This window comes from Pleurodeles waltl, chromosome 5 (genome assembly GCF_031143425.1).
Source record: "Pleurodeles waltl isolate 20211129_DDA chromosome 5, aPleWal1.hap1.20221129, whole genome shotgun sequence".
NCBI classification, from domain to species: Eukaryota; Metazoa; Chordata; class Amphibia; order Caudata; family Salamandridae; genus Pleurodeles; species Pleurodeles waltl.
In genome coordinates this window covers 1,487,998,662-1,488,023,640 of record NC_090444.1, presented here as the reverse complement: position 1 = coordinate 1,488,023,640, position 24,979 = coordinate 1,487,998,662, and the positions used below count along the sequence as shown (strand labels likewise).

The following is a 24,979-nucleotide window of genomic DNA, read 5'->3' as shown; positions in this document are numbered from 1 at the left end:
ACTGTTAAAAAACCTCACCTTCTTAAGGTTACTGGGCAAGAATCGATGTACAAAAGGAGTTACAAATTGTGCATAGATTTTTTGCAAATCAATTCTCATTTTGCAAACAAACCTTTGTACTAGTAGGTCAGTTCGCAAAATCACCATTCAGGGTAGGTCTCAATATTACTATCCATGAGTTAGGCTGCAAATTGCTTCTCACTTCAATCGGATGGCATCACAGGGATGGTGTCATGGTCGGGTCAGCAGACCACCATGTCTGTGACTGCATTGAAATAAAGTATGTTTTTGAAGGCAGATCCCTTTTTCTTAAAGGAAACAGGGCTGCATTTAAAACAAAGCTATACATTTCTTTTAAAACTCTTGTTTAAAAGTTGGCAGTGAAGTACTGCCCACTCCCAAACAAACGGTTTTGGTTTTACATTAACAAAGGGGAAGGGGTCCAATAAGGAATCCTTCCCCTTTGCAAATGGGTTACCACATCCTTTAAGGAATCAGTAATCTATCAATGGGTTTCTACCGAAATTGTGGTGACAAACCACTGATACATACTACAACAAATCTCTATTTGAAGGGTTGCCCTAAACATGCCCCTTCCAAATAGAGATCCATTATGCCTTTTTAAACCGATCGAGTAGTGTATTACAAAATCACGAAATTAATTTAGTACATTACAAAAATGCAATTTTCTAGTTATAAAACCTATGATTTTACAAATACAGGCTCCGCAACAGCAAAGTGACCTTGTATATATGGCCCACAGGCCATTTACATATTTTCTATCCTATATTTACACCTCAACGCCAACTCAATTATCCTTTCCAAACTCCAAAGAAAAATGCACTGATTTTTTATTTTTTATTTTCTCTTTCAAATTTCATGTCCCTCCAATCAATGAAAAATTGTTACTGAACATTATGAACTCTCTAAAAGCAACTTCATACTTCAATGACCTCCACCAGCTTATCAACACCAACTTTCAACTCTTCTCAAAACTTGGTGCCCCATAATTACCTCATCTTGTAGCGAGGTAAGAATCAATATAAAGCTTGCTTGTCTGACTTTCAATGCCCACAAGCAAACGCAATCAAGTCATCTACACTCCTACCTAAACATTTCTGACGATATCAAATGCTTCAGAAGTAAACAATCTCTTTGATTGGAAACCAAAAGATTAAAAACAAGCCAATCTTCGGCTTTTTTCTGGATCTGCCCCATCCCTGTGGAACTCAGCCTCTAAAGATATAATATGCAAGGAAAATATTGGGTCATAAAAACAAATTCTTTTATTTGGTACGCACTTGCATGTTTAATCAATTTTCTTTTTCCTATAAAGATGAAGGGAAATGTCTCCATCTTTTTACAGTCAATAAAAAGCACCCCACCTCCTATCACTGCAGTACAGAGTTAAATTGTACAGCAAATGCAGTACAAAAAGCATTAGGAGACAAACATTGTGAGACTGCATGGTCAAACCTGCCTTCAAAGAGCATCAAAATCCTATAACTAAAGAAAACACTGGTCTATGGAAGTGAGAAGAAGAATAAGGCAGGGATAAAGCAGGCTTTATAATGCATCACTAGCTTACACACGGATATGTCAGTCTTAGACAGATGCAGGACAGAAAGGAATGCAATACATGGCACACACAATTTAACCCATTTCATGATATGAAGAAAATTATGTCCAGGTAAAAGAAAAACCATAAATAACAAGAATGCATTAAAAATACCAAGGAGCACAATAGGTATGACCCTCTAAGATATTCAGTGGCTGGCCATTTGGAAAGATTTCCACCAGAGTTTACAGTGCTTTGGGAAGGGAAGCATATTTTAAAAATATTATCAGATTGGTATCACCATCTGGCTACATTCTACATGTTTCACCTAAATGTGTTCCTTAAATGTTTGAGGGGATGTGAAGCAATAGATGCCAAACACATCCGGTTACCACATTTTGAATGGAAATTTTAAATGAGATTTGAAGCATTCTGGTCTATTGCATTATATGAGTTATTACTACAATATTTTTAAAGTTGCGACAACAGGTTTCAGGATACCAGTCTGGAGCAGGTAGGCTAGTTATGTGGAACTGCCTTCACGTGGCTAATACTACAACAAGACCACTGCAAGAAAGTGGAGTCTCCACCCACTGCTTTGTGGTATTCACAGCTCATGAACCTTTAGCAATGGAAACATTATCAGATTCCATGCTGGAGTGTTAACGTTTTGGACAACTTTGGATCCTGTCCCTACCTACCTTACATAAGGAAACCCTTTGGCAGTGTACCCAACTAGACTTAAAGCTTTTTATTTACCCTTCACTGATCAAGAAGGGATGGTTAATTACCCTGACTTTTCCCTTGGGCTCTGGGAGGGAGGAGCAAGGAATATACATGTGTGTACTGATGGTTTTGATTCACCGAAGAATCAGTTAATATGAATATACATGGTAAAGTGTACATGGCTCGAAGTGAAAGGAAGAGGGGTTCTATGTCCTTTTTTTCTTATTTCTTGGGTCTGTATGATGAGTCATAGATATAGCTTAACACGCCTTAATGAGAGAGATATATGAATATTCAATAAAACTGACAGAAATTATACATGATGGACAATTATTCTGCTATGCTGTGCTCATGCTCTGCTCCTCCCATGCACTGTGATTCACTGTACACTTGATAATTCAATTGCTGTTGTTACAAATAAAAATGTTAAGAGACTATGGGGGTCATTATGACCCCTGCAGTTGGAGCTAATGTGGCGGCAGTACCGCCAGCAGGCTGGCTGTACTTACCGCCACATTATGACATTGGTGGGTTGGCTGAAGCCAACCTGTCAATGTACCACTCCGACCGCCATGGCGGCCGCCATTGTTCCACCGGCAGTATCATGACCCTGCCTACCGCCATGATTTTCGTGCTGTTCGTAACGCCACGAAAACCATGGCAGTAGGTCCTATCAGTGACAGGGAAATCCTTCCCTGTCACTGATAGGAGGCCCCCTCCGCCCTGAACCTCTCCAAACACCACCCCACCCCCTACATCCACACCCCCCCATTCACACACAGACACACACTCATCCACACATACATACACGCATGCATTAATCCATTCACGCACACATCCACACACACATCAAAACATACACGCATTCACATTTCCATACATACATGCACTGATACACATTCATACATGCATGCAAACGACACTAAACACACACTCGCATTCACGCACACACTCACACATACATGCACACTGCTACCGCCAGCAGCGCCCGCCAGCAGAACACTGCCAGGCCGTATTATTTCTCCTAATATGGCTGGCGGTGGTCTACTGGCGTGGCCCTGATGCTGGTAGCAGCGCCACCTTACCACCATCCACCAGCATGGCCACAGCCAGATTTCCACACGTCTTGTGGTGGAAATCCGGCTGTGGTCATATTATGACGGACAGATAGTAGCTGCGCCGACGGTATTTTGGTGCCCATCGTCGCGGTGCGAGGCGGTTTTTACCACCATTCTCATAATGGGGTCCTATATAGAAAAATACACTCACAATAGGATTAAATAGGTTAACCTTTCCAACCAGAAATGAGGGTTTTTTTAAACCAATTTTTATTGATTTTCACATAGCTGCACAAAAACATGTCATATACAGTCTTTTACAAATGACAAGATCATGATAGCAGTTCCCAACTATAATGACAGCAAGTATTACACAACAGGAACAAAATAAACTTAAAGGTCATAGCAGCCGCAACAAAATGCAGGTAGTTAAGGAGAAAGGAATGGGTGCATCTGTCCAGAAGGTGAGCCCCCAGTCTCAATGAATAGCCGACATTATGGGGAGTGAAGTGTCATACCGGCTTTGAGTCAGGGCATTTCTCATGCATGGATGAATCAGGGGCAGAGGCAGACTAATGCCTTATGCAGAGTATTAAAGTAACGCAATAGTTGACCAGTCAGCTAAGGGCTCTTTCAGCTCAGTGGTGTTCGCAATAGTTCCTGTAATTCGTTTAGCAGAGCGTCCCATTCCATGGCAATTGGGATTCTGCATAGGCTGCCGGCTTCTTCTCGCCGAAGGGCCACAGATTCAGCTTTTCCTCATTTGAGAGTGGCTGAGAACAAATACTGTAAGCCTGTAAAATGCTGGCTTTCTAGTGCATAGCGATGGACCTCTGAACCATCAGCAGAGCCAGGTCGAGGAAGAGGTTGGTGGTGCTCCCTGATTGTTTGTGTTTGAATAGGACCAAAATTCAACACTTGATGAAGCACATACCCGTGCGCCCTGTGTAACCTCCCGCTATAGTGTCGCCACCACTGGACAGCTCCAAAACATGTGGCCTTGTCAGCATTGTGTGCTCTGTATCTAGGGCAGTTGGAGCCGTACACCCTTTGTAAGCATGCTGGTGTGAAGTATGCTCTATGCAGAATATTATGCTGAATATATTGGAATTTGTTGCTGCAGGTGAGTTTGCATGGGTACACTAGAGTCCTGTCCCATTCCTTTTGCCTCAGGGCACTTCCTATGTCACACTTCCACTTCTGTCTAGTGGATTGCAAAGGGCTGTGTGTCATGTATGCCAGGGCCCGAGTGAACCTTGTGATTAGTCTGCGACCGCTGCCTATGGTGTGAAGCGAGTGTACCAGAGGATGTGTTTCTTGCTCAGTGTCAACTAGTTATCTCCCAGAGGTGCTGCATTTCAGCTACTAGTGTGTTCTACACCAGGAAGTGGCCTACTTTTGTAATCTGCCTGCAACTGTGCAAAGGGAATGAGTGCAGGTTTTTGAAACAGTGCGCCAAGAGTGTCAACCCACACAGTTCCCCATGTCTTGAGACGATCTGTCCCAATCAATCCCTAAAGGCGTGGATAGAACTGATGTGTATCTCCATTGTGTATGGTGCAAGGGCAGAAATTAGGGTTACTATATTAAATAAACGCTTATTCTACAGACCCAATGAAGTCTGCAGCTGTACGAAAATTTTGTTGTGACTAGAGATGATGGTTTTTTAAGATGAGCTCGGTTTCACACAGAACTAGCTGACACTACAAATGAGCTTCAAACAATGAGCTGAGTTGTTGCTTTCTTTGGGAAATGCTTTACAAGTTGAAGCAAGTCACAGATTATCTAAACAAGACTCAACATTGTCAACCACTTGGTCTAATGATACTGTTTGATATGCATAAATGAGAATATAATGCTTTGAAGAGGCTGGGAAAGGCAAAGTTTGAAGAAGGATGCACTGTTCTTGAATGTTCTTGGATGAGCTGGATGGTTGCCTTTGGTCAGTTCTTGATAGCAGACAAAAAGTCCCAAGATGGCCGTTGAGCTGGAGCTCCTTTTAGAAGCTCCTGGGCTTTGGATCCTTTATCTAAAAATATCCCTGCTTATGCCCTGTCATCCTCCCCTGTACCAACGATCATCGCAACAAGACGAACATTTAACCAATATTGAAGCACATTTGGACCACTCAAGCCTTACCTATGCAATTGGTTCTGCGACCAGACATGACAGTTGTTTGCCATTCTCTTTCTATATTCCTTACCACAGGAACTTAGATCTGCAGTATCTGTGCACACCGTGCTGATGTGCCCCTTCGCTCCCACTGCCCATCCCCGTGCCATCTGACTGCCTCGTACCTCTGGTGTGTTGCTGGAAGACGAATTGAAGTTGCCTGCCTACTCGGAGCCTCTATAGGTTCATCCACATCCAGGTGCAGATTTAAATTGTGCCATCCTTGCTTGGGTTTCGGCCCCCCTGCTCTGCAGCTGGTACCCTCGACGCTCTCTTCAAGGGCCCCGATTGCCCTCTGACTGCACTGCGGGTTGGTCACACTATGGGCTTCTAGTCGGCACTGCTGCTATTTTCCGTTTGCCCTTCTCTGCCCCAGCAAGGGCTTGTCACAATGGTTAAACCACCTGCCTCTCGTGCTCCCCTGACAGTATCACAGCCTTCCTGCCCAGGCACTACATGGGCTCTCGGCATCCTCCTCAAGGGCCTCTGGTCGATTGCAAGCTGGTTGTAATATGGGCTGCGAGGCGGCTCGCCAAGGGCTGGTGCAGACCGCTGACCCATCCCACCTCTCGTCCTCCCCGAGCAACATCACAACCTTCTTGCTCAGCTGTTGCCTTGGCCCTTGGTGCTCTCCTCAAGGTTCTCTGATCAATTGCGAGCTGGTCGCTTTGCTTTGCTTGAAGGTGGCTCTGCAGCTGTGGTCAGATCCCCCATCTGAACCCCAGCCAGGGCTGGGTATTAACCACTAACCCACCCTTTTCTCTCTCTCTCTTCCTGACATCATCTACCAGATGGTTCCAGTTTCTGCAGGTGATGCGATCTCGACGTCTCCAAATATTTGATGAATATGCACGACTCGCAATTGAGCTTGGATCCCAACATCATTAATTACCAGTGCACCTCCTGCCTGGTGTCTCCCTACATTGCACACTGTTTTTGTTGCTCATCCACCCTCATACTCCCTTCTATTACCTCCTCTGACAAATCAATGTCCTAGGTCCTGCAGTGCAAATCGGGGATATCATATTTATTTTGACCTGAGTCCCTCTGATCAGACGCCCTACATATTATTAAGCTCTCACCCCCGTACCTCCCATGCAGACCTCAGCTTAAAATGGCAACCTGTCTCTACTAGTAGAAATAAACAGAGGACTATGCTTTCACAGTTACATGGAAAGTGAAGATGGTCTTTAGGACTTCAACCCCTGTAGCTGAAATAGACGTAAGACTTATCTTTCAACGGTCCACTGCAAGGAAAGAAGAACTTCAAGCTCATAATTAAGGCTACAACTCGGGACCCCTTTTGGAGCAGCCATATTGCAACACCTAAATACCTGAATACTCCTCTACATTAACCCCTCTACCTAGTAATAATTTTGACTCGACAGGAATATCTCTGCCACTCAACTGGAGTACATTTATGAACATCTAAGCGTTAGCTCAGACAATCTTGTGCACTGTTCACCTGCGTACGTCTGGATCCACCACCCAGTCTGCTGCAATTTACTTATAAACTGCTGTATCCATAGCCAACATGATGATTGCTTACAGCTGCAATTAGGCCGTAATACCTTCACTGGAGAACAAACTTGCTGATCTCATTCAAGATTTTCAATTAGTTGCCAATATCCAGAACCTTATTCACACTACTTCAAAGCTCGAGAAGCTCCTGATACTTAACCTTACCCCCTGGGATTACCAAACCCCAATCACTGAACAACAACACTGCTCAACCCAGGATGGATGGCTGAGCCATTCCAGGCAGGGGTCATCCTACAGGGAAAACTTTCCTAACTTGACCTGGAAAACTCAACATCTTTGCAACTCCATCTCCAGACACCATACGGTTTCAGACCGCCTACTGGATGCTGACATCAACTCCCGGCTGTTATCCTATTCCTCTCCTAACTGGGACTCTCCTATCTCACCAGCTACTATCCAGGTGATTCTCTCCAACACACTGAGAGAACCAAGTTGCAACCATAGATCCTTAAATGCACACAACCTACTTCACGTTCCCAAAACTCACCATGAAGTCTCTGAATCTAAATCGCATTTCAGGTCTATGCTTCTCAATTGCTGATCTGCAGTCAAACATGCAGCGGATATTGCAGATCTCATTCTCTCACTTGACCTTGATCTCATCATATTAACGGAAACGTATCTCACAGAGACCTTCTCACCCATCTTGGACATCTTAGTTCTCCACAACTATGATATCATCAGACTGGATAGATTTGGTAAAATGGGGGAGGATTAGCATGCATCTTCTGTTTCACGTTTACCCTGAATCAATGCAAAAACAAAATAATGCCCTCCTGCGAACACCTAGGTACTGAAATTTGGAAAACAAAAAGATGGTTTGTAAACTTCCCATGATTTACCACTCCCCTGGTAACAACCTACCTTTCATTGGACAATTAATGGAAACCATTTCCTCTAACTCTGAAAAGCATTCAAATCATATCTTCTTAGGGGACTTCAACATATGCTGGAATAACTCCACTGACCCCATATTAAACACTTTCAAGACCTTCCTCACTGACCTCAACCTCACTCAATTTTGTAATGACCAACCTCACATTAGAGGCTCCACCCTCGATCTTATTGTATCTAAAGACAACCCCACCCAACTTGAATCCATCACCCCCTGTGACTGGTCGGACCACTGCCTAATCTCCCTAATGCTGGAGAAAGTGCTGACTGGAAAAGGTCAACCTCTTAAACCCAGACAATGGTCCAGAAACTTAAATAATATCAACCCATTCGATTTACCTTCTATTTTCAACAACTTCCTGCTGCCCCCATTAACAGGACCAATGTTAATGATCTTACCAAGTTTCATATACAATCCATTACTAACACCCTGGACATGATCACTCCTAAGCAGCTAAAAAGAATACTGTGCTGACACTTCAAATTCTGGTTCAATAACAGCCTTAATGAGGAAAGACGCAAACTAAGGCTAAGAAAGATCTTGGAGAAGCTCCCCCTCCACCTCAAGTTGCTGAGGTGGGCAAGAAGTTCCTATTATAAACATATCCGTAGTTCAAAAGTGGATTATTTTAGATCACAACTAGACAATTCCAAAAACAGACCCAGGAAACTCTTCGAAATCATCAAACATCAATCAATATGCAACTCTAACATGCATTTGGCTGACAATGGACCCTTACCAAGTGGTGAGGATTTCTCCACCTATTTAATTAAAAATATAAGGAGAATTGAAACTGATCTCTACCGTGATTCACAGCTTCTACCAACGCAACTAGGCTCCTTCCTGTTCAGAACCAAAAATAGCTCCCTCCTTTACAACCACACCACTAAAAACATGGAGTACCTTTAAAATCCTAGATGAAGCAGCTTTACCCAAAATCTTACCTACACTAAAACCCTCCAACCATTTCAATGATCCTCTGACCTCTCTTTAATCAGCTCAGCTCTTCCTTACTCCCTCTCTAGACTCAGATTATCAATGCATCTCTTGTTCAAGGCATGTTCACAGACTGCTTAAAAATAGAACAGGTCACCCCTTTTCCAAAAAACACTAATGCAGACCTATCCTACCTTTGCAACCACTGCCCTATCACCAACATCTCAACACTAGCAAAGCTATTAGAAAAATACATACTTATGCAACTCTGTAACCACATCAAGCAATTTGAACTCATATACCATATACAATCTGGTTTCAGATCCGGTCATAGCACTGAAACAGCCCTAGCACATATTGTCAATGATGCCATGAGAATGCTAGACCAGAACTAATTCTTGTCTGCTTATTCTACTTGATCTCTCCTCTGCTTTCAATACTGTAAATTATGATAATATGGTCGACCTTGAGAAGAGGATGGGACGTTCTGGCCTGTATTATACTAGTTTGCCTCATTCCTTCACAACAGATCACAGAGAATCAAAGTAAACCAAAATACCACACCACACCACGTCTGGTGTTCCACAAGGATCTTCGCTCTCTCCCCACCTTTTGAACCTGCTCATGTAACCACTTACCAATCTTCTGAAGCTCTCTAACATCCTTACAACATGTACACTGATGATACAGAACAGTATTTGAAAATTTCCTCTCCCGAAGACATCAAACTACTAAACTGTACATTGCTGAAAACACAACATTGGCTGTCCTGTAATCACCTCAAGCTTAACACGATCAAAACCGAATTCCTTCTGATCACCCCTCACAATCCCCTGTAGAAGAACGGCTAAAACAACTAATTGCCCTAAATTGCACAACTCACTTGATTGATTCTACCAGATCTCCAGGTATAACGCTTGATAAATATCTGAACATGCAAGACCATATCAGTTCCTTTACCAGGGGAGCCAATTACAAGCTAAATATAATGAGGAAAATAAAATCTTTCCTGCCCCGGGATGACTTTCACCTAGCAGTCCAATCTCTTGTCATTTCCCACTCAGACTATGAGAGCACTACTATGGCAAGTTTACCTAAAGTAAGGCTTGCCCCGCTAAGGGCCACTCTAAACTCAGCCGCTAGGCTCATTACTGTCTCCAGTAGATTTGAACACATTTCCCCAGTCCTCAACCATTTAAAATGGCTCCAACTTGGAGCCAGAATACAGCTGAAGATAGCTTGCATTACTCATAAACCCCTTCACCACAACACACCTGTCCACCTGGCCAAACAACTTGAACAATCATGTAGTAATTGTGCTTCAAGAAGCTCTAACATACCACTGCTGAAGCAACAGAAGTTAAAAAAGAAGAAGACTTATAACCGCTCCTTCTCTGGTCTTGCCCCAAGAATATGGAATGCACTACCACCAGAAACTAGGACAAACCTCTCCTCTACATTCTTTAAAAAATAAGTAAAAACAATTCTGTTGAATGGACTCCTCCACTAGCTATACCTATTCTCTGTGCTAGTTCATTTACGCGTGGACTCCTTCCGAATCTTGGACCTACTGGAAAGCTGTGGTTTATTGCATCTCTTTTTGTGTTTGCATTATTACCTTTGTTTTTCCCTTGCACCACCCTTTCCGTCCTAACCTGACTTTTACCTGTACAGTGCTCTAATACCCAGATGTGTCATGTTCATGCTTTATAAAACTCTGCAAATAAAAAAAAAATAAAAAAAGATGTGGGTGCAAGAATTACCCAAGAGTGGCACAAGGTCCCCAGCTTGTCTGCACATAGGGGGTCATTTTGACCTCAGCGGTCTTTTTCCAAGACCGCCGAGGGACTGCCGTGCGGTTTGCCGCTCGGCCTATTATGACCGTTGGCAGCTCTCCGTCGGAGAGCCGCCAACAGCCATACTGGCGGGCGGCGGGGAAATGGTGGTTGCTCCACCGCCACGCCAACAGAACCCCGCCCAGCGAATCACGTCATGTGATTCGGCGTGGCGGTGTTCTGTTGGCGGTGTGGTGTCGGCGGAACAGCCCCCATGGCCCCCTTCCCCTCCCGGAGGATCGTCGGACCAGGTACGTCGATCGTCCGTGAGGGAAGGGGGGGGGGGTTGTTGTGTGTTGTGTGGGTGCATGGGGGTGTGGGTGCGTGTATGTAGAGGGTGTGTGTGAGTGCGTGTATGCTTGCGGGGGTGTTGTGTGTTTGGGAATGAGTGCATGTATGTCTGTAGGTATGTCTGTTTGGATGTGTGCGTGTATGTTTGAATGTGGATGTGCGTGTTTGACTGTATGTATGGATGTTTGCATGTATGTCGGTGTGTGTGCGTGTATGTGTGTTGGTGGTGCCTGCGTGCATGTCGTGTGTGTATGTGTGATGTTATGTTGGGGGTCGGGGTGGGGAGGGGGTTCCTGCCACCTTTGGGGGGTGGCAGGGGTGGTGGGGGGTGTAGGGGAAGGAGTCGAGGTGGGGGTGGGGGGTACTCCTATCGGTGTCAGGGAAGGAATTCCCTGGCACTGATAGTGCTTACCGCCATTTCAAACCACATGAAATCCATGGTGGTCAGCCGGGTCCAAATACCGCCTGGCGGGCGGAACGGAGAACCGGCGGATGACCATGGCGGTAACCGCCATGGTCATAATACAAAAAAAAAGACCGCCAGCCTGTTGGCGGTCTTACCGCCGCTTCTCCGCCTTCTGCCAGGGTCATAATGACCCCCATAGTGCTTTCAATTAGTTCTGAGGTTGTTGTGCAAAGGGTGTTCTAGGCTTTTTTAAAGTTTTGCAGATAGCGCTTGCCAAAGTAAGGCTGGAAACCGTAGGTATGTCAACAATTAATTTCAAAGTATCTCTCTACTATCTAACTGATTCAATGTTCACTATTTTCTGGAGGGCCCTTATGGTGCCTTGCAAGGGAGCATGAGAAGAAGAGTGCACACACTTCAACTTCCAATGGAGGAGATAACAGAAAACTCACCTTCTTTTAAAGAAAAACAAAGTAAATTCACATCTCGACCTGCAAAGGCACAAGTTAGAGTCGTTAAAGTTTCAGGATAACCATTGCCTATATAAACAGGTCTGAACTGGACATGTATTTCATTTCGCATGGGATAGAGTCACTGAATGTCATATCTGAGGCCAGCAGACACTGTCTCTATCTCAAGCTTCCCAGGATTTATGGTAGCAGGCATAGGCAGGTGACAAATGGAGAGAAAAGACAGATTGAGAGAGAGAGAGAGAGAGAGAGAGAAAGACTGGAGAGAAAAAGATAGGAAGAGAGCAGCAGCTGGTTTCAAAATCTTTTCAATGGTGCTTTTCGTTTCCACTCTAGCTCTGTATGTAGATAATTACCATTTATAACCATGTTTGTATGTATGTATGTATGTATATGGTATTTCTGTAACACAAACCTAGCCAAAAGGCAGCGGAGCACTATGCATGGCCAAAGACAAGCACAAAGTCAACAAGTAATACGAGGAAGATGGTTGCAGACGAATAATGCATTATGAATTTGTGTTCTTTAAAGAGATGAGGTTTCAACTTTTCCTAAATTGGAGCAGCAATGGGGCAGTCCTAATGGAAATAGAAATGGTGTTCCACATCATGGGGGAAAATATGGAAAAAGCCTGCTGTGGTGTTCAAGTTCTTTTTTATACTTTTTAGTCAGCAGTCTGCTGGTGTCATGGCTGCTGGTGTACCGAGAACCACGAAGGATGGTGAGCTTGTCTGCCATATAAATGGAGCTGCTGGTTGTGATGGCTCTGTAAATGATACAGCAGTTTTTGAGAATGGTGCAGACCAGCAAGTGGAGCCAATGTAGTCCCATTAAAATGGTGATGATATGATCTATTTGTTCAAGTCCTGGCTGAGACATGTTGGGCATGTAGGATGCCCCTAAAGTGTGCCGGTGTGGAGTCTGTGAGGCTATGGAGTAGGGCATTACTACTATCCAGATGCAAGAGTACAAGGGTTTGAATAGCAGTTCTGAAGTTGCTTTATGGAAGAAATGGGTTGACTTTCTTTAGGAGATCTGGTATCAGAATGTTTTTGTTTTTTTGGCAAGTGTTGCTTTAGGATGAGGATGTTGTTTAGGGTAAATTCAAATGATGTGGCACTCAGTAAAAGTTGAGGTAGGAGCCGTCAAGGTTAACATCATTGAGCTTGGTTTGTACTGTATGTTGTTTGTTGTTCTTGGCAAAGAACATGAATTCTGTCTTGGTTGAGTTGAGAGTCAAATAGTGCTGGACATCTAGGTCTGGATAACATGCAAGCTGTGCTTAAGGCACTGAATGTCTGAAGAATGGGATACTTTTAAGTACAGTTGTGAAAATGGCATATTGGGCAATCTTGTAGCTTTTATCTGTGAGTACAGCACCAAGTCACTCCATGTAGAGGTTGAAGATAATAGGAGACAGTATGGAATCCGAGGGACTCTAAAGGGGATTGAAAGAGTTTGGCACCTGGATTTGCCCATGCAAACAAATTAGTGTTGATTGAAAAGGAAGGAAGATAACCCATGAAGGACACTGCCAATGAATCCTATTCAAGACTCCATGGTGTGTATGGTGGTGGAATGGTTGACTATTATGAAGGCTTCTAAGCACTACAGCAATTTCAGGGAGCAGGGGCCATCTTCACCTGAAGTCAAGAGAGCATTTAGTATGATTTCTAAGGTAGCCATGCTGTTATGTTATGTTATGTTATCATTACTTATATAGCGATTAAAACTGCCCGGAGGCCTCGTAGCGCTTTAGCTGCAAAACAGTCAGTGTCACCATCTAAATTCGTGTAGAGATTAAGCTTTAAATAGCCAGGTTTTCAAGGCCTTCCTGAACAGAATTTCTTGTGATGTCGATCTGATATTAAAAGGAAAGCTATTCCATAGAATGGCCCCTTGATAGGATAAGGATCTTCCTCCCCATCTCGCTTTTTTTACTGTCGGAACTGTGGCCAGCATAGCTGAGGAGGATCTCAGTGATCTGGTCGGGCTGTAGACAGATGCCAGGGTTTTGAGCATTTCAGGGCCCTGGTTAAATATGGCTCTATGAAAATGAGATAAAGCCTTGAACTGGATTCTTTTTTTCACTGGAAGCCAGTGTAAAGATGAAATTGCGGCCCGTATGGAGTGATGTTCGGGGGTATTTAAAAGTAGACGTGCTGCTGCATTTTGCACCCTCTGTAGCCTCTGGATCACATATCTTGGTGCTCCCACAAACAATGCGTTGCCATAATCAAGACGGGAACCTATCAGTGCCTGGATAACCAATCTCCTGGCAAATGATGGAAGTATTATTAGAACCTTCCTCAAAGTTCTAAGCAGAGCAAAGGAGGTTCCAGCTATTCTGTTGGCATGTTGTGACATTGAAAGTTGAGGATCTAACCACACCCCAAGGCTTTTAATGAGACATTTAGGGGGCGGGAGAGTGAGAGCTCCAATTGATGAACTTGGATTGGTGGAGGAAGCTTTTGGTAGCCCAAAAAACATGACTTCTGTCTTATCATCATTGAGTTTCAATTTACTTCCTGACATCCCTGTCGCAACTGCTTTCAGACAGGGACCCAATGCTGTCCCCATGTCTGGATGAGCATTAGAAAAAGAGACAATCAGTTGAGTGTCATCTGCGTAGGACACCAACTTCAGTCCAAATGATTCTATGATTTCTGCTAGGGGTCGCATATAGACATTAAAAAGTAGTGGACTCAAGGCAGACCCCTGTGGAACTCCACAGTTGCTGAGGGTACGTCTGGAAGTACATGATCTATCTAGGACCTGGAAGGATCTTCCATGAATAAACGATCAAATCCACTCCAGTGCGACTCCCGAGATGCCACATCCTTGTAGTCTATCTTTAAGAATATTCAGATCAACAGTGTCGAACGCCGCACTCGGATCTAATAAGATGATGGCGGTTTCCATTCCTTTTTCTATCCTCTTTTTTGCTTCTTCTGTGATCGCAACCAAGGCGGTTTCCGTCCCATGCCGTGGTCTAAAACCCATCTGAGTGGGATGTAGAAGCTTTTTTTCTTCCAGAAAAGTGGATAACTGAGTGTGTATGTACTTTTCTGTTATTTTGGCCATTATAGGTAAATTGGTCTATAGTTGGACAAAATTTTAGATTCCAAATTAGTTTTTTTCAGGAGAGGCTTGACAATAGCCAATTTCCAAGAATCGGGTACAATGCCAGAGGCTAACGAGGTATTAATAAGATTTGTAATTACCGGACCTAACACTGAAATTCCCAAACAGAGAATTTGTGGGGGAGCAGGATCAAGTGGGGAGCCAGATTTAGTTAAACCCAGTAATCTAGTCACTATGTCCAGGCCAATCGGGATGAAACTTGTTAAAGCAATTTCCTTCCTGACCTCCAGGTTGGCCACCACCTGATCTCCACTCTGGGTGTCAGGAAAAGAAACATATATGTCCTGAATTTTATTTAGAAAGAAGCTTGCGAGATCCTCCACATGTTGCTGCGGGGATTCTATAATCTCTGGCTCCTCCTTAGGATGAATAAGGTCTTTTAAGGCATTAAAAATGTCCTTGGGAGAGTTAGCTGCAGCTTCAATTTTGCTAGAGTAGTAGGTTGCATGAACATTTTACATTTCTAAATGATATGCGCGGATTATATTCTTATATTCTTTTTTCAAAGAGTCCTCTAGGGTATGCCTCCATTTTCTTTCTTGCTTCCTACATTCTCTTTTCATCTCAAGTAAGTTTGTGGTAAACCAAGGAGCTGATTTCTTTCGAGGCAATTTTTTCGTGGTAGAGACAGGTATAATTTCCTCCAGTCTATCCTCTATCCATTTATTTAGAGAGCGAGTGAGAGCTGTTATATTCTTTGAGTCTAGGTTCCTTGGTTTCTTCTTCTCCAATGAATTAATGAATTCTGTGGCCTTCAGTTTATGCCATTTCCTCCTATGAAGTGGGGGATTGATAATCAAAGATTTATGTTGAGAGATAGTTAGTTCTAGCTCTACCAAAAAATGATCCGACCATGCTAGCGGACGTGATGATATGAATTCTAGATCTAGCATATTAGAAAATACCAGATCGAGTGTGTGACCTCTGTTATGCGTAGGGCCCTGTACTAATTGCACTAGATCGCAGGCCTTCATGTCTGCTATTATCGTCTTGGTCGAGGCTTTATCTGCCATTTCCGCATGTAAATTAAAATCTCCCAACAGTAAGAAGTTAGATTTAGTGCAAACCAGTTGTGAGGTAATCTCTGCCAGTGAGGTCATAAAATCTCCAATAGGACCCGGTGGTCGGTAGACCAAGACACCAGAGATTGTATAATGAGGATTGACACTGATAGAAAAAAACATGCTCTCACCTCCATTAATTAGTATGGGGGCTGTTGTCATCCTACATGTGTCTCTATAGACAACTGCAATGCCACCGCCTCAATTCGGTCTGTCAATTCTGCTAAGTTTGTATCCAGTAGGAAGAGTCATAGCAATATCTGGGCCAGAACTTTCATCTAGCCAGGTTTCGGTAAGAAACATAGCCAGGGGTTTTATTTGTTCCACCAAAAGGTGGATATCCGTTATATGGGCCCCTAGCGATCGACAATTAACTAACAAAATTGAAAATTTATCAAATTCCCTATCTTTTTGGAGATCCAATCCTAGTTGAAGGGACCAGGCACACGCGGGGCATCTGTAACTTTTAGTGCAAGGATCTAACTTTTGCTTACAACTATTATAAAATGTATTATTCAAAGAGAGAAGTGTGTCCTTAGCGTAGGTAATCATTACCTTCTCTGTGGAATTTGAGTCATAATCTCTTGGCTCTTGGCACGGTCTGGCGTGGACGGGCGCAGACGGGCTTGCCTTTGCGCGCCTGCTGCGCACGTCCGTTGCGCGCCGCGGTCATGTGGGCTAAAAATAGCCCAACAGCAGTAAAACGCTAGAGCGCTTACTCCCAGAATGGCGCTCACAGAGGGGAACCCTGAGCTAAAATGGCAGCGGTAATTCCGTAATCCTGCGTCTAAATAGGTTCAAGGACTGACAAATTATCTATAAAGCACCCTTTTCGTTTCAGTTTTCAGTTTTACAATTATCACGTGCAGACCATAAAAATTTGCAAAAAGTGCCTCTGTGCATTAAAACATCAGATTCAATACATTTACTCACTTTGACGGTTAAAAAAGAATTAATAAATTGATAAAAAGATGCACTTGCCGCTTGCAGCGAGCGTAGGTAGTCAAACAACACCTAGGAATACCTTCCGCTGCGCGCCGCGGTCATGTGGGCTACAAATAGCCCAACAGCAGTAAAACGCTAGAGCGCTTACTCCCAGAATGGCGCTCACAGAGGGGAACCCTGAGCTAAAATGGCGGCGGTAATTCTGTATTCCTGCGTCTAAATAGGTTCAAGGACTGACAAATTATCTATAAAGCACCCTTTTAGTTTCAGTTTTTAGTTTTACAATTATCACGTGCAGACCATAAAAATGTGCAAAAAGTGCATCTGTGCATTAAAACATCAGATTCAATACATTTACTCACTTCGACGGTTAAAAAAGAATTCATAAATTGATAAAAAGATGCACTTGCCGCTTGCAGCGAGTGTAGGTAGTCAAGCAACACTGCAGAGTGATCTGAAGCCAAACCAGCAATCGTACAGGAGATGGTTAGTATTCATGTGATCTTTGAGTTGAAAATAGACTTCTTTCACAATCATTAAACGGATCATTTGTAGATATTCTGAACACTTAGCATTGCTTTGTCACTCCTCGACCTATGTTGGATATCTCTGCCTTAGAGCATTGTGTGCTACAGTCCCTTCATTTTCTTAAAGACTAAACAGAAAATTAGCCAAAGGCCAGGTAAAGTAATCACCTTTATCTTTATAACATCTCATGAATGAGCTAAAAATTTGCATCCATTCATATATGATATTTATCTACTCTGGAGAACCACCTCTTTGCGATTTTACCAAAATAAATCTCCACAACAATGCAAGTGTTGTTTGGGCTCTGTCTCACATGACTATGGCCTGCTTTCTGCCACCATATAAAACAATACCTGTCCATTGCTTTCGTTTTCGCCTGCACAATTTACTGTGAACCTTGACCCTGCTTAGTTATTATTGCTTACTCTATCCTGGTGGCCCCTTGAACTATACTCTATACCAGCCTATTGTTCACTCAGCACTTTGCTGTTCACTTGAACTTAGGTATGCAAAAGAAGAAAGGTGGATGCGTTTCTGCGTTATGCCTTCAAGTAGACCATAGAGTCCTCTGTTACAAACAGTCTCATTTAAAGTCTCCACACAGTGCAGTCCCTCATCTCTGTCAATTAAATACAAGAAAGTGCAAACCTGCTCTCTTTAATGGCATAGATCCAGCACCAATGTTGTATTTACACATACCTACATATATGGCTAGGCAAATACTTAGAGGTCATGTATCACTACACACATATGCAATTTGGTATTTGCAATTAATTTGCTGATATGGCAATTAAATCACATTTTCGTCAGATAACTGTAATTAGAGATCTTAAAATATGAGTAAATATTCTCCCAACCTTTAACTGTATTACCAACATTTAAGTCTTAAACCACGCAACTATCATATCTACCAGACTCACCCAAAAATATTCCATTGTTTGATGTTTGTTCCTTTGAAGGCTCTAAACTATACTGCTCGGGATCATTTTATGTCCACCCCTCTGGGCTACCTTTCCATGTCAGCTAGATCCCGGTAACCTCAGAGGTACACAGTTTATTCTGCCGACACACGGGACACCCACTGCAGTAGGAGTGCCCTGACCCAGACTCTGCTTTAAATAATTTTAATGCATCTTTGGTGGTAGTGTCTAAGGTTAAATGTGCATTCGCATAAAAAAATATACAATTAGATTTGTTTACAGTTTGAGTATCCAAGACTTCGAGACATAGTCGAAAGAGGAAGAGGAGACCGGTCCATACAGCTAGCGCTGCCCTGAACCATAAGAACCTAATTGTTCTTATGGTTCCTGTTGCATAGGGCTATAAAGATCACTTTTAAAAACTTATCTCTGAGGCATCTTAGACCCAGAAAATGCATTCTAAGATTCTGGCGGAACTAGTTCAGCCAGAGGCTTTTGGAATAAGTCTCGATAAGGAGCTCTGTACGTAGAGAATTCATTCCTGTTAAAGGGAATCTTTAATTCTGCTACTGCTATGTGGACTTACGGTTCTTGACAGCCATGCGCTTCTATTAAAAGGATGTTTACTAAAAATTATATTTCTCCCTTATTTAAAACTCTGAACCAGTATCCCTGTTCTTGCTGCTACATGTTAACACAGAGGTGTCCAAAGGTACATAGCACATAGAGTTGATACAAAAACCTATGCATGGTTAAAAGAATTCACATATTTATATGGTCTTTTCTGGCTACTGAGATGTATACAACATTTCAAAGAATGTGATTTTCAATGAAACTAACACGTCTGTAATCACGTTGCCAAGGTCTTGTTTCTAATGATGTCCAATAATGTATAATTTAACTAGGTCTAATACACAATTATGTGTGGAAAGCTTAACTAAGCTAAAAATGGGTGTTCACAGCTATCTAAATGGTAATCAATGTCATTGGAAAGTCCTTACAGGATTTTCTCACCTTGGTCCTGCTTACAACTGCCCATTAAACACACAAAAGGTGGTGAGAGGAATGTCTGCAATTTGTCTAACCACTGGCAATCGCTTGGTGTACCTTTCCACCCCATCGTTCTTTTGCCCGCCATGTCACCTCAGTTTGGACCCAGCTACATGTAAATCAGAATTGACCCCGCTCCAACAAGAACAGTTCAGCCCGAACTGCCAGGCCAGGTCCTCCCTGAACTCAAACCCAAGTAACCTAAGGTTGGTTTTGCCGCCCTCATTAGTAGGGTGCAGCTTGATTCCAGTCGCATAGTAAGCTTAGGACCCATGTATAGACATACCCTTGCCACTGAGGGTGGTACATCAAACACACAAAAATTGATGAAAGAAATGTGTTTAACCACTGGCTCTGGATAGTATTTCAATCCATCATTGTTTTGCCCACCACACCACCTTAGTTTGGACCCTGTCATATGTAAATCATACTTGACCCTGCTGCAAAAGGTACAGTCCAGCTTGAACTGCCAGTCCACATTTTTCCTGAGCTGAATTGCTTCACGATTTGCAAATTAGCTAGCATCACCACTGATTTAACAGCACACGCAGGGTTATAAACTTGACATGGAAATACATAAACACCATCTTTGCACATATAACAATCTTATTCAACTACTCTGTAGCATACCACTAACAGCACACACGTTCTAACTTATGTTCAAGAATGCACACACTGCAAAAATGCACACTTACAACATCTCAGACCTCATCATGTTAGCCTTTATTCAGCACACCCACCCTATATTCCTGAGAGATTTCAACCTACCTAGTGACCCCATGAAAAAGACAATGTTGGAAGCCCTTTACCCACGTCTTAATACTCTGGACATAAAACAGCACAATACCAACCAATACACTAGAAAGATAATAGTCTCAACTACCTCCTGTAAGTTAGTCCCATAATTCATTGAAAGGGCCCCAAACCTGTTTAGTGGACAGACCTCTACATCATTCAGTTCTTCATTCTTCATATCATACCACTACAGCATGATGAATGCAAAACTAAAAAACTCCTTCATGGACCTCTCTATGATAGCCCTGCTAGAGGAACTTGTCAATGTACCAAACTCCCCAGCAACCCACACCACGCTTCTCAATACATACAACACAACCCTGAATATCCATGCACAACTCAGCACTCAAAGTATTATTGTCAGAGTTATGGCTTAGGTGTTCAATGGCCACACCATGGTGAATCTCTGCAAAGAAACTCTGCCTCGAGCCAATGACAAGCAGGACCGCTACAAACTCAAGCTGCCAGTACAAGAGAAGAGCCCCCAAATGAGGGGGGCACTTCAACATACAGGCTTGGACAATGGAATTGAATATTTAACAAAATAGGAGCCCCAGTACTAGTTCCCCAATAGGGATACAAAATGGCATCAGCTCACTACTTAGAATGAAAGGGCACTGACAAACGGGGACCTGGAAAAAAGACATAGCATACCTGAAACAGTGAAGAGGTGATTTGAATGGCAATGTCTGATGCTAACCCGGGCCAGCGGTCCTCACTAGTGAGTATACCATGAGGTAGTAGCCGGCCTGAGTGGCAGTAAGAAAACTGGAGAGGAACGCCTATGGCTGGACTTGTTGAACTAGGACGGCCACTATGGCTCTAGGAGGTGCAAGGAAGCAGTTTTACTTGTGAGGCATATCCAGGGGCCGCAACGAAGATAAGCAGAAGGTTGTACTACTGATGCAGACAGTGAACTGCTTCAGGACTTGCTTTATAAACTGGCATGCATGCTCCGTCAAAGTTAATGGAACAGTGAACAGGCCTGGAGCTGGAGAGCTATTCAAGACAACACAGTGGCTTTTTTGTCCATCTTGCACTACTCTGGAGCATTTGGCTCATGCAAATGCACTGGAGGCTGTGAGTCTTTTTGTCCAGAAATGGGAAAGACAACCTAAGCAAACCCTGTTGGTTCCCTCACAATACTAAACAGGCAATGGTTCAACCCTGCCTAATGGCTATTGGTAATAAAGCCATGAAATTAAGGATGAGAAGATATTTTCTATATTGCTCCACAACTTAGGATGCAGCTAATTAAGCCAAAGAAATAGACAAAAAGAAACGTCAAAGCTTTCTCTGAAGCACCCAAACAGTGTTTAAAATCTCATTCTAGTTAAGGAATCTTCAGCACTCTGGACCATAATGGCATTAAAACAAAAGGAAAATCCAGTGGCTAGCTTACAGGCCTTTAAAAGAGACTTGAGGAATAAGATTAAGGCAGATGTCTCCAAGGGACCTGCCAACCTACAAGCTAATCTAAGGCAAAAGATCACTCCGCTTCAAAACAATACAGACTCAGTGGGTACCAGTTCCTAGAAGCAGAAGGCAAAACTCTAAAGCTGTAATCAACAAAAGTAACACTCACCGGCCAACTGGCCTCTCTGCAAACCCAGGCAAACTTTATCTGTGAAAGTGTAAAGACCTGGGCAATTGCCCACAGAGAGGAGGTTAAGGGCATGAAGGAAGGAGCAGAAGGATCCAATCTGGAAACATTTATGAAAAGGTTATTCTCAGAAGTAGTAGGTGATAACCAGATTCATAATAAACTCAACACACAGCAAAGAGGGGGCCCAAATGTAATTGGATATGCAAGGCGATCCAAGAGACATCCCACTGAAATTTCGTAGCTTTGAGGCAAAAGAAACAGTTATGAGAGAAGCAATATGCATGGCTTTAAACAAACTCTGTTTCAAGATGTCAGAACAACCGCCCAGACGTGGCACTAACAATTTAGGTGCATCACCGATAAACAGAAGACAAATAAAGTTTGCCACCAAGCTATACCCCTTAGGAATATCCTTTGAAAATCACAATATTATGCACTGATCTCTAGCAAAACAGTGGTGGGACAGATCTTCAACATTCAACTGGATATGAACAAGAACAGAATTAACACTAAAGATATGAACACACCCAAGCGACACACAAGCAAAAGAACAAATGAAAAGCCCCTGGCTCACAAAGACAACTTGAGGTGAAGAAGTAAAATAAACCCTGAAAAGAAAAGGCAGCATTATACTGGACTAATGACTCATAAAAGAACTTAAAGGGAGCAACTGAACAATGGTGGCTTGTTTCCAGAATGATTTGGGAAAACAGATAGTGATGAAGTCAAGAAATGAGGAATCGGATCGTAACCCCCTGCAGTTCCAATTAACGTGGGGCACCCCACCCCCCAGTGCCAACCTGACACTTAGAGCCTACTACATTGGAGGATACAGTGTTTCAGGACTCCATTAACACTGCATTGTTAAGTTATTTTACAGACATCTGGGGAACTGCTGCTACTAGATTGACCCAATAGAGGTAGTGTTGCAGGGCTGTTGCATTCACAAAGAGATCAGTGCGCTTGCAACCCTGCATCAGGAATTGATTAGGACTGAGGACTCACTGGGGGTCCCTTGAGATTGCTGCATGTGAAGATCAGGCTTGGAAACCTGCTTTGACCATGGCAAGAGAGGAACCCGCCATCCTTATTGAATCACTGTGATGCTATGGGGCATACTAAGCTAAGATACATGGGAAGGGCAACAAACCAGATCGCTCTTTAGCATAGTTACAGAAGAGCACAGTGGCATCCACCCCCATAACTGCAAAACGAGTGTTCCTGACACGGCATGCCACCACTCAAGGAGACGTACATGTATCATTCACCACCCATTACCAGGCTATTTATAATCCCCTCCTGATCCAACACCAGGCCTTGATCCAGGGATTCCTCAGTGTGGTCATAATGCCTGTCATCACACTGATAGTGAAGGAGGAGCTCAGCACTCCCATAATGGAGCAAGAGATGCACGGTGCCATTCAGGGTGCAGCAACATGTAAAACCCCTGGACTGGATGGGCTACTAATTTATAAGGTGTATGAGGCCCAACTGGTCCCAAAACTGTTAGAATTGTATAATGTGGCTCTCGCTGCAGGATAACTGCCCCCAATGCTCAGAAAGGCATTACTGGTCTCGCTCCCGACACCTGGGAGAGATCCCTTAAATATGATGTCCTATCAACCCCTCTTAATGCTGGGCACAGACTATGTTCCTAAGTAAGATTATTGCAGTGCAGTTGCTTGTGGACCTTTGCCACCTGGTCCATTCAGACCAGAATGTATTTTATAATAGGTCGCTCAACCACCCTCAACATCTGTAGACTTTACAGAGTGCTTGAGACTGCACCAGCTTGGTGGCCCTATGCAGTTTGCATGGTGGTAGATCTAGAGAAAGCATTCAATACCATTGACTGGGAATATATGTTTGCCACCCTGACCGCCAGGGGCAGGGAGGGGAGACTACAGAGGCATATCCGACTCCTCTACTGTGAGCCTATAGCTTTGGTGAAGAAAGGGAAGTATGTTTTGGCTCCCTTCCGTGTCAGCAGAGGTAAGTGACAGGACAGTACCCTATCCCTGTTGCTCTTCACTCTGGCAATGGAACCGCTGGAACAGAGGTTTTGGCAGGAGGGCCAGACCTGAGGTATACCAATCAAAGGGAGATGGCATGTGTTATCACTATGTGCAGACGTGTAAAATATGCTGTGATGGAATCTATACCATGATGGCCATACTGGTGAGGGTCCGTGCTGCCTCAGGACTAAGGTTGAACGGGTCAAACACTTTCCTGTTCCCGTTCTGACCGGAGAGCCAGGGGCAGCCCTTTGTGGTGGGTGTGCATCCCCTATGCTGGAACCGCACACATTTAGGTATTTGGGCATTAATATTTATCACACTACTCCGCAACTTCATAGACATTAACCTCACAAAAGCCTTTGCCTCACTCCTCCCACAGATTGCGTTCTGGTGTACACTCCCAATCTCAGTACAAGGTAGGGTAAATCTGTCAAAAATGGTGGTGCTGCCCCGTCTTCTATATTATTTCATAACCTGCCAGTGAACATTCCCCATCACACCTTTCACACTTTGCATGCAATGATAGGAGATTTCTTGTGGAACAAAGGAAGGCAGCCTATAGCCCTGTTCAAAATGCAGCTTCCAGTGGAAAGGGTAGGTCTAGCGGCCCCAAATTTCAAACACTATTAGCTGGCAGTGCAGCTGCAGTGACCTACCTGCTGGTTGGCGAGCAGATACATGGAGGACCTGGGATTGGCCTCTGAGTCCTGAGTGCAGAGACTGGTTAGGGAGGCTTTCCTCCCACAGGGAGTACTCTCCCAGCAGGCCGACAAACTGTTGCAGGTGGCCCACTGTAGCTTCCAGAGGAGTTTGCGTCTCATGTCAGACATGGCCCAATATACACCAGAAATCTGTCTAGGGTATATCCAGCCATTTAGGGAATCACTTGGGGAGAAGGAAGTGACAACATGGGAAAAGGCAGGAGAGGGAACTCTGGGTGACCTGTTTCATGATGGTGAGATGGTAAGATGACAGAGACCTCCCAGCAGGATACTTCCTGGCTTATGGTCGGCAGATGGCTCA

At 43.6% G+C, this 24,979-nt stretch overlaps 1 protein-coding gene across 9 annotated transcripts in view; it reads right to left on the bottom strand.

Annotated features, from left to right (window-relative positions):
• DST (dystonin) overlaps window positions 1–24,979 on the bottom strand; it is a 1,789,835-nt gene that overhangs the window by 523,755 nt on the left and 1,241,101 nt on the right. The window lies entirely within an intron of this gene.